Source organism: Ischnura elegans, chromosome 11 (assembly GCF_921293095.1).
Source record: "Ischnura elegans chromosome 11, ioIscEleg1.1, whole genome shotgun sequence".
Classification (NCBI taxonomy): domain Eukaryota; kingdom Metazoa; phylum Arthropoda; class Insecta; order Odonata; family Coenagrionidae; genus Ischnura; species Ischnura elegans.
In genome coordinates, this window is record NC_060256.1 from 100,442,280 (window position 1) to 100,452,326 (window position 10,047).

At 40.1% G+C, this 10,047-nt stretch overlaps 1 long non-coding RNA gene across 2 annotated transcripts; it reads left to right on the plus strand.

Annotated features, from left to right (window-relative positions):
• Window positions 1-1,978: 1,978 nt before the first annotated feature.
• Window positions 1,979-3,362, plus strand: LOC124168364. 2 transcript variants are annotated; one of them, XR_006866919.1, is made up of 4 exons: window positions 1,979-2,178; window positions 2,253-2,378; window positions 2,561-2,653; window positions 3,128-3,362. It is a non-coding gene; the product is annotated as an uncharacterized LOC124168364 (long non-coding RNA). The 2 variants fall into 2 exon arrangements; XR_006866918.1 differs by having other exon boundaries at window positions 1,979-2,378; window positions 3,128-3,356.
• The last annotated feature ends 6,685 nt before the right edge of the window (window positions 3,363-10,047 follow it).

Here is a 10,047-nt window from a genome sequence, read left to right on the forward strand (position 1 = left end):
ATACATATCAACTTCAATTTTGAGTATAAACTTTTTCACTCTCAGACGAGTACCTTTAATGGCGTCTGTGGTACCATAATCCACTTTTGATTTTCTATGGTCTGTATAACACACAGGTTTTGGTCCGTCAATACAATCACTTTGAGTCCTCGTTCCTCCTCCTTTTGCGTAGACTCGGGGCTGGTACCACTCGTACACATCCAACCAGATGATTGGGTGCTGCTTGTCCGCGAGGCGTCGCTTTTCCGGATCGGTAATGTCATCCTGGTTCGTTATGTTAAATCTCTCCACTACACCATTCTCATTCTCGAAGCCGGAGAAAGTCACTTTATGTCCGATCACTTCAAATATCTTTCTCTGGTGTCGGAATACGCAGTAGTAAACTTCGTTAAAAAGTACCGAGAGCACAAAATCTGTGCCTCGTTGAGGGATGTACACGATGTAAGTATCCGGATCTGACTGCTTCTCCACCCGGAGATTGGTGTCCTCCAGGGAGGCTTCGGGATCTCTTCGCAGCTCAGCAACAGTTCTGGAGGCCATGTTAACGTTGAATGAGGTAATAATCACTCGGGAGTCATTTATATGCGGGAGCGGGAGGAGTCACGTTGCAACCACACGTGTTAAGACCTTGGTAACTGCTAATGAGAACATATTCAACTCGAGTAGGAGAAGCTATGGCCTCGGCACGTGTCTGGAATTCACTGGGAGTGAAAGGAAACGTTTAATTTGACCTTGTCCCAGAATCGCCATATTGATACTACTGAACTTTAGCTAAAATCTCACTTTACCGTAAAGAGAGACTTTGTAAAGTGAGCAATTTCAGTGTCGTCTATGAGTCGCACCCTTAGGCAGTATTCCTCATAAGACTGTCACTTGCTTCCTTAATTTATCCGGCAGTCATTCCACAGTTCAAATGCTTAAGCTCTCATGAGTACATTTTTATTTTGTAGCTGCTTCACCTGACTAGCTCATCATAGTTCAACCTGAAAAAATGGCAGAAATAATAGGAACAACCTTGGAAATAGTTTGCATAGGAAGGACTGGTAATGCCTGCGAAAAGCAATGTTCATCACGTATGTGCTCATTTTCATTAGGCTTCACCGTATTGATTCACATCATACAGTGGGTAATCTATTAACACATATAATGATTAGTATCTATTACAATGTTGAATATTTATTACTTTTTGCATGAATTTGGCCATATATATATGTTGAACATTAGTTGAACGTAGTTGAACATTATAATGGCCATAATAATATGGCCATTATAATGTTCAACTTTTGTACTAATCCACAATAAAATGGGCTGATGTTGTTGCACCATTTACGCAGTAAATAAATGATAGCATAGATTTTAGGTCTATTTTTCCCACACTACTGTTACACTCTCAATAACTTAACCTCACATAATACCACCCCAGACGGCACTGAACCCTCCGTATCTAATTCGTATGTACATAGTACCCATTGACTAAGGGGATACTATGCCGCTTCGTCGCTTTTCGTCAATGGATAATTGCCGTTCGCGGCCTGTCGACGAAGCGCGTACGCAGCATGTGAATGTCCGCTACTAAGCACGTACGATTGGATACGAAGCGCGCAGGAACACGGCACTCAGGCTAATCTCAATCGATTAGGTCGACATTAGATATATCGTAACTCGCACGATCGAAAAATGTATCGAACGCAACACAATCGATAGCTACCGACCGTAGCGAGATCCTTGATACGAATCATTATGAATTGTAAGTTCTCAATAGGTAAATAACACCATATCATGAATTCTAATTACCATGAAAGACTCACGACCGACAAAGTTTTGTCGGTTGTGAGTTTTTCATGGTAATTAGAATTCATGATATAGTATTATTTACCCATTGAGAACTTACAAAACTTACTCGGCCACTTAAATAACTCTGCGAAAAATGAGATTCTCATGGCTAATTCACGCACCCCCAATAGGAGGTGGTCTCAGGTGAAAGTGGGGGAGGAAGCGCGTGACGTCACGAAGTTCCACATTGCCTTTCGCTACCTCAGAGTTCCTAGGGTTCCTAGCATCGTGGCTCAGCCGTGTAAGCAATTTGCGGCTACAATGTACTTTGACTTGAAATCTTTGGGTAACTTGAATATGAGGTTGAAGCAACTTCATAATAATTGAGAATATTTCTTTAGACAGGTAAGTATTGTTTTGTTAAAGATAAATTCACTGCCCTTCTGAGGATCCTTTATAACAATTCCTTTCTTTTACAGAAATAGTTATCGCTTCATCCTGATTCGTATTATACCTATTTGAATGTGTCCGTGAGGAATATGTATATCAGTAGTCCACAAAGATTGTTATCAATGTAGTACCTAAGGTCATTCTTCTGTCCGCCGGTAAGTTTGGCTTTTCCATTAGGTAATTCAATGCCATTCTGAAATCCTGTTTTTAATTTTGTTTCTTTCCATAAATGTCTTTTTAATTTTGTTTCGGCCGACCTAGAGAATTATTATGTTTTGTTAGTGATTGAAGGATGTCTAGTTAACATTCCGTTATGGTTTTATTTTGATTCATTCAGGTTTTTATATCTTCATGGTGAGAAACATTAAGTTGTGGATATGATTGGAAATGTCTATTGAATGTGAAATTCATCTACCTATTCTGCTGTTTGGTAAGTTGCCAGGTTTTATACCTTATTATTTTCAGAAGTCATAAAAAATACAATGGTCATGATTGAGAAATGTATTAGTTTTTTATGATTGTAGTTATTAAATATAATTATAAATGCAGATATTTTGGTAAATATCGAAATCTTTTTGCCGAGGAAAAATGGTTGTTGTGTAATGGTTATATCATATTATTATGTTTTATAGTTTCATTTTGCTGTTATTATTGTATATTGCTAATACTGCAAATTGAAAGTGCTCAATCATTGTCTTCTTGTAGTACAAACCTTGAAAGATGAATTCGAAGCTTGAGTGATAGCATGTTTGATAAAGATCCAAAGGTTTTAGAATGTATGATGATTGATGATACTGACCATTTAATGTATATATCACTCTGATGATATTCATTGAAATTATTAAATTCTTTGTTTTTTTTGGTCTAATCAAGCTCTGCAATTAATACACATTTTCAATTACAGGTTCAGCTATTCCAGCCACAATTAATGGAATATGCGTGGCGGCTTTCATCTCCTATTTATGGTTCTCTCACTAATTTGAAACTTTTTCAATAGAATTGTTCCATCATTGGTACTTAAGATTTATTTTTATGTTGCTTAATTTGCATTGCTTGTATAAATAATATTAAGTATCTATTAACTAATATATGATATCTTATAGTTTCAATGACGTTCTTATATCATTCTGAAAATGTAACATTTGAGATGTGTGTACATTATATAAGTTTGAAAAATGTGAATTGTTTTCCTTTTTAACACCTATGTCTGTGATTCCATTTGATGCAGCTGTTATCCATGCTGCAATTCTCATGAAAAGCACATGTACTGCATGTTAGGTTGTGGTTTCCGTAGTTGTTCTTGTCTTATTTCGGGGAGTGATAATATTTCTAATTAGTCAGCCCTTAAAATTCACCAGATTCGTGCTCGATTCTGTTCATTGCACTACCTTAATAGAAGTTTACTTGGAAATTATGTGCGGAATACCTTCGATCTTGTTTCTCAGCTTATATTTTACTTTCCTAAAGCTCAAATTATTCCATTGTAAGCATTTCTACTTTGTGGGCATGAGATTAATACTAGTACTTTCAGATATGATTTACCATGCTAATATATAAGTTCCATACCCGGAAAAACGTCCTGTAAAAGCATCAAAACTTGTCTAAGGCACGCTTATAGTTTCCCCTTAATTACTTTTCTGTGGCGAATTAACTACTGCTGGTGCTGACTTAGCTCAGATTACGGTCTTCAATTAACAGAGGATATTTATTTTTAGCCAAAATAATAGTTGTGACACATTTACATTACATGTAAATGTTTTATCTTGATATCAATAGAATTCCATTTGCAATTTTGGAGTGGCTACGAATCTGCAGTCCTGGTTTACAGTTTAAATTTTAAAGCTAAAAATACTTAAATAAAATACGTGTTTAACTATTTTTTTACGGTAGCTTATTCCTCTTATGAGTTTATAATTTCAAATAGCATGATACATAGCGATATTTTATGGATGAAACTATAGGATGTAGAATACGATAATTCTGCTTACTTTGCTAGTCTTATGATGCGATTGAAAAGGAAACAGGGACATTCCGGAAGAATATACAACGTAATCTGATGGCTAATAACGATATTTTTTATTGTAACTCATAAGAATTTGATGCGGAAAGGCGATATCACGACCCGGTTCCTGCTTGTTATTCCCTGGCATACGTCTACGTTGGGAACTTCGTGACGTCACGCCCGCACGGAGTTTCAGCTGAGACCACCTCCTATTATACGCACCTTGGATATGAAGTACATGAAATATTATATTAGTTTGCGAACGCATGCCTGCCATGTGACCAAATTCAATAATACAAATATGAATATTGAAAATTCGGGGGGGAGCCGCTACCCCCTTAGCTGTTTATACAATCAGGATCGAAAGGGTGGTAGTTCCCCATGATATTTCGGGGGGGGGGGGGGGTGTTATAGACCCCCAAGCTTTTAACCCTTTCACTGCTGTGGACGTACCTAGTACGTCCGCACGACAGACTGCGGTGGACGTACTTTTTCTTCCTCCCTGCCATACGGTCAGCACTTCCACGAAGCACTTCGAAGGGACCCACTAATCCAGGACCCTTTCCTCGACGAACTCACCCACGCTAGACCGTCTCATCGGCCCTACCAGCTGGGGCCCTACCTCCGGAAAAGTGACCGCTCTGACTGCAATTTGAAAATCAATCAATCAATCCGATCATCACAATATGATTGTTTTCATCGCACTCCTGCCAATCAAGCAATAAAGTACGTCTTTGAACCGTGTTTCTGCGATGAAAAATAATGATTTTGTTAACTTTGATATAATGGCCATTTTCCGGTAGTCCGCAGCCACGTTTTATTGCAAAGTTAACAAAATCGTTATTTTTTATCGCAGAGACACGATTCAAAGACGTACTTGATTGCTTGATTGGCAGGAGTGCGATGAAAACTATCATATTTCGATGATCGGATTGATTGATTGATTTTCAAATTGCAGTCAGAGCGGTCACTTTTCCGGAGGTAGGGCCCCGCTGCTAGGGCCGATGAGACGGTCCTGCGAGGGTGAGTTCGTCGAGGATAGGGTCGGGGATTAGTGACCCTTCGGAGGGTGTACCACACCCATCCTGGAAGTACCTGCTCCATGGGCCCAGGAGACGCATTTTAACATTTTCGCCGCATGTGAGGGGAAGGTTTCCGGAGATTGAACAGCAGTGAAAGGGTTAATAAACTTATTTATATTCAAGTAAAGTCATGGTTAGGGGGTTCTGTCCCCCCCGGGAGGACCGTAGTCCCGTTAGAAAATCTGGGGGGTTAGACCCCCTTAGATCTCTGTTATAAATTTAGTTATGTTAAAGCATGTCTGCGACATCGTAGTAGCTAGGGAGTCTCAGGGGACCCGACCGTCTATAAAAATTCTGGGGGTGTATGATGACCCCCTAATTTTTTATGTAGATTTTGTTACTTTCAAGCACGGCTGTAACTGGAGGCGTCCTGACCCCACAGAAGGGGTCGTAGTCCCCCATAAAATTTCGGGGGGGGAATTTCAGAATGGCCCCCTAAATAAAAAAAAAATAAAGTATGCAATATATTTCGACTCTAAATTAGGGTAAAATTCCGTTATGTGCTTATTATTAGCTTCAGAGTACCTTTTAACACATTGGCTAATACCACCACGAATTCCCCTCTCCATCATAAGTATCATATCATAATCTGTTAAAAGATGAAGTACCACCCCTGTATGCTTGAGCATTGCATCAAAAGACAGTCCTGGCGCTGTATAATACCATCCAGGATCTAAATCATACGTTGATAAACATACGTCTCTAAAATTTTCAAAAACATCTGCTAATAACAAAACGTCCGTTAGCAATTAAAGATCGGAATATTCCCCCAGGGATTTGCAATTGAATTTATCCCAAACCGTCTGAGCGAATTCATAATCATGTGTACTAATAGTTTCCTCCGTTAAAGTACTGTAAAAATCTTTTATATCAGGCAAACTAACTTCATCGAGATTTTCCCATGAGTCTACATATTCATAGGGAAAGATACCTTCGCGCATCATGAGATCGCTTTTATCACCAAAAGCCTTGGCTACTCTTGTAAATTTATCCCTTGGAATGGACCTAACCAATTTAGAAAGGGAGGTTCCTAAGAACCTAAAGCTATCGATGAAACGATAGGAAAATGACTCATCTACATATTTTGCCAACGAAATATATTTCTCTTCATTGTTAGCGATGCATGATATTTTCATCTCATCAAAGCCGAGATGAGGTACGATCATCGTAGTTGGAGAGATTGTGAATAAAAACTTGCAGAAAGTCAGGAACCTGGAAATTCACGTTACAAGTATTATGGGCTGCCCCACGAAATTCGCCCGTTAAATGAGCATGATCTTTCACTCTATCCGTTCCGGGCTCATTTCCACATATATGACAAATTTGTGCTGAAGTGAAAGCAATATTCTCAGTCTCCGTCAACGTGTCAATTGGTATAGTTTTTTGTATATATTTCGTGCGAAAAGGGCCATTTCTTTAAGCTTTGCAAGAAAAACTTCCATCGCATCTTTGCCTCTGTATAGAATTGGTTCAAATACCTCTCCAGTATGTGAGACAACAAGCATGCAAAAGGACATCACATCATGTTGATGCTGCTTATTAGTATATGAATGCTCATCATTGGGACAGCAACTGGAATGTTTCTTTAGAATGCATTCGAAGTCAGCGTATACAACATACGGAATTCCGGAGGAACGCGAGAAGTTTCTGAATTTTAAGATGTTATCATCGCCATTTTGAAGTATTATTTTTGTTGGGGAATTTCTACTGCAATCGACATTATGTTCTCTGAGAGCTTCACTCGAATAGCAAGGTTTAAAACAACGCTTACATACGTGTAAGGCACTTTTGTGCTTTGACATTTGAGACCGGATCAGCCTGCTAAAACTTTTAATCCAACAGAAATGCGTCTTGCCCTTCTCGACTAAGTAGAGAAGATCCCTGTGATCTTCTAATTCCTGATCGACAACTTTAATTGGGTATACATTATTTTTTTCATCAAGACCAAAAACATTTGAAGAAAGATTTGATGCTTTCCCGGCGAATGATGTGAGTAAACTTCTCTCGGGTTTCCCACCGGGTTAAAGGCTTCATAATGGCCGACGTTTCGAGCTCCGACTCGGAGCTCATCATCAGGGCTACTGGATGCTGTGATGCGGGAATGGGCCTGCCCGTTTTTGGGACCGTCTCACCAAAGAAGCCATCGAAATTAAACTGGAGAGGAAGAACTTTAATCGCGATTCAGGGTATTCCCTTAGCAGCACTTGGAAACCCGTTCTGAAAAAACTGACCGAATACAGGGAAAGGACGATACGACGGACAGACCAATCCGGAGTCAACCCCACCAGGCGGGAAACTACCAGCCAATCCCGAGGGACCTGACCGGAGGAGGGCAGCGTATAAGCAGGCCCATTCCCGCATCACAGCATCCAGTAGCCCTGATGATGAGCGCCGAGTCGGAGCTCGAAACGTCGGCCATTATGAAGCCTTTAACCCGGTGGGAAACCCGAGAGAAGTTTACTCACACCAAAAACATTTATTGAAATGGAACTTTCGCTCTCAATTTTTGATAATTCTACCGGGTATTCAATGCAATCCCAATTGTAACCTTGGAAAAACTCATCATTATTATATTTTGAGAGACGTTCAGCATGCATTCTTAACTTCTTCCCCCATATAGCATACTTGAAACAAAAGTAATCCTCGTTCTTTACATTGATGACTGAGTGAGTGAGTTTAATTTTGGCAGGAAGATCGATGAAAGATGACCCTCTGAGCGGTTTGTATCTGTTAATCCGGAATTCTAGACCTATTTTTTCACTCAGTGACCAGCCTGATCCTTTAGCTGAGCTTTCCGACTTCTCTTTCAGTAACTTCGCAAAGAGCGTTTCTAAAATTCCATTCACATCATCTGCTTCAAAAACTGATATTCTTTGTCTTAAACCACCTATCCTGTGTATCTACTTTTTCTTCATTCTTATCATTATGAAATTTAGCTTTCACCAGTATGTTAATTTTCAATGCCGTTTCTTTGAGGCAACTTTTAACTTTCTCCAAAAGCAAATTCTTATTGCTGTTCAAAAACATCACAAAGTCTGTATGCTCTCCTTTGCCACTCACCCAATAGGTTTTAAGTCGTCCTTTTACCGCTGGTTCAATCTCCACCATTGGAGAAGAAGCACCTCCTCCAACTTGTCTGATTGCGCGACGACGATGGACTTCAGACATCTCATGACCGGCTATGTGCCTTGGGTGGTAATACACGTAGCATACCGGACACAACACCATCTCTTCCATTTGTGTCTGGCTGGCATTTGCATTTGAAATGAAATTTTTGATATGAGAATTAGGCTTTATGCAGAAGAAACCTGAATTTATTTTAGACTTTTTATAAATAAAACAAGATTTAAAGAAATATTTTTCAAAAGTGAAACAAAATTAGTTCCTCTTTATTATTTTCTGTTACTACAATTCTTGGAAGAGTCAATTTTGAATTACAAAGATGAATTGTTTCACAAAATGATAATTGAATTGTCTTTTCTAGACAATTTCATTCCAATTCCCCAAGCGTTTGCGTTGAACGCCTCGATTTCTTCGTGCGTTAACTTGAAATGCTTGGGGAGGAACAATTTTCTTTTACTTCCTTCGAAAATGATGTCACATAATAATGTGCTCCCGTATTTTGTTGTGACTGGCAATAGCTTCTCCACCTGGTATTGTTGTCCCTCCTTCAGCTCGTCCTTCTTGAGATATTTCACCTCCTCTTGCTGGAGAAGGAGCTTGGCCTTGATTACGTCCATCTGAAGGAAACAGAATAATCGAGCATTTTAGCTAAGGTTTCTAGCTATGTCCTTAAGGGACATGTAATTAAATATTTTTAACAGTTATTTTTTTATTATACTCACGTCGAGAATAGATGATATGATTAGGGCTGCTTTTCAGCTGACGAACGGCTAAGGAAGCGTCGACTTGGTGCTTTTTCTCTCGGGGCTGTTCCTCTAGATACTCCTTCCTCTCGTTCAGGCAAGATGCTGCTACTGCTGCAGATGCTGATGTGAGTGTGACGCTTTTCTCTCGGGGCTGTTCCTCTGGATACTCTTTCCTCTCTCGTTCAGGCAAGATGCTGCTACTGCTGCGGATGCTGCTGTGAGTGTGGCTAAGAGGGTCCTGCAACGCCTTTATATACTAAATTTTCCTCATCCCCCCACACATTCACCCACCCTCTTGTTCAAGCTAGAGGCAGATGGTGTGTTTTTATTGACCTCGAAATTAATTACGTCAATCTCACAGGCTATCGTAAGTATGTTAAGAGAAATTCTTTTATCTTAAATTGCTTGCTCTAGTGGTCCCCAGCTGCTCGTTTAAATTTTATGAGGGTCGCTCGTTAACCTTCATCGTCCGCCTTGCTGGCGTCAAACCTCCATCCACACGTGTCAATGTCGCTTGATAATCTTTAATTCCCCCCATCTGGACTCGCTTGCTTACGTAAATGTGAGCTCATTGGATGGGGCGTTCCTCCAATAGCCTGAGCCTTCGCAATCAAATAATACCACGTGATACTACCTCTTATATAGGCTGCGCAGGAAAGCACGTTATTCAGTCACCATGGAGTCCTTCACTTGTATTCAGGCTACCATTTACCACGCTATGCAGCGGACGGAGCCCCGATCCACTGTGCCGATGTATAGGTGGTGTCGATTAAGGAACCAAGATGTTGTGCTTGCTGGCTTGGAGTTGCGGCATACTACATACACATCGCGAGAGAGCATACCGCGGCTTGTCTGCGGGATCTGTTGCGGG